Raw genomic sequence first — 1,219 nt, 5'->3', positions numbered from 1 at the left:
TTTGCGTGATACGGTGGTCAAAACCTTTGGGAGATTATATAATGAATTTTTACCGACCAAAAGAAGTATCGTGGAAGAAAACGGAGTCCGGAGAGCACACGAGGTGCCCACGAGGCAGGGGGCGTGCCCTCCACGCTCGTGGATGCCTCGTGTCCTTCCCGGACTACTTCTTATTTTCCTATTTTCTTAAATATTCCAAAACGGAGAAAAATTGCTATTAGAACTGTTTTGGAGTCGGTTTACTTACCGTACCACATACCTATTCCTTTTTGGAGTCTGAAACGTTCTGGAAAGTGTCCCTTATGTATTCCTACGGGGTTACGGTTTCAATAACATTACTTTCAACATTTATAGGGTTACGTGAGATATAACGTTTGATTCTTTGACCGTTCACCACCTTCGGATTCGTGCCTTCGAAGTTGTTGACTTTTATGGCACCGGAATGATAGACCTCCTCGATAACGTAAGGGCCTTCCAATTTAGAGAGAAGTTTTCCTGCAAAAAATCTTAAACGAGAGTTGAAAAGCAAAATATAATCGCCTGCGTTAAACTCACACTTTTGTATCCTTTTTGTCATGCCATCTTTTAACTTTTTCTTTAAACAGTTTGGCATTCTCATAGGCTTGAGTTCTCCATTCATCAAGTGAGCTAATGTCAAATAACCTCTTCTCACCGGCAAGTTTGAAATCATAATTGAGCTCTTTAATGGCCCAATATGCCTTATGTTCAAGTTCGAGAGGTAAGTGACATGCTTTTCCATTGACCATTTTATATGGAGACATACCCATAGGATTTTTATATGCAGTTCTATAAGACCATAATGCATCATCAAGTTTCTTGGACCAATTCTTTCTAGATCTATTAACAGTCTTTTGCAAAATTAATTTGAGCTCTCTGTTACTCAATTCTACTTGACCACTAGACTATGGGTGATGGAGATGCAATTCTATGATTAACATCATACTTAGCAAGCATTTTACAAAAAGCACCATGAATAAAATGTGAACCACCATCAGTCATTAAGTATCTAGGGACACCAAACCTCGGAAAAATAACTTCTTTAAGCATCTTAATAGAGGTGTTATGATCAACACTACTAGTTGGAATAGCTTCTACCAACTTAGTAACATAATCAACAACAACTAAAATATGTGTATACCCATTAGAGGCAGGAAACGGTCCCATATAATCAAAGCCCCAAACATCAAATGGTTCAATA

This window comes from Triticum aestivum, chromosome 7B, assembly GCF_018294505.1.
Source record: "Triticum aestivum cultivar Chinese Spring chromosome 7B, IWGSC CS RefSeq v2.1, whole genome shotgun sequence".
Taxonomy (NCBI): Eukaryota; Viridiplantae; Streptophyta; class Magnoliopsida; order Poales; family Poaceae; genus Triticum; species Triticum aestivum.
The sequence above is the reverse complement of the archived record's forward strand: the minus strand, read 5'-3'. Positions refer to the sequence as shown.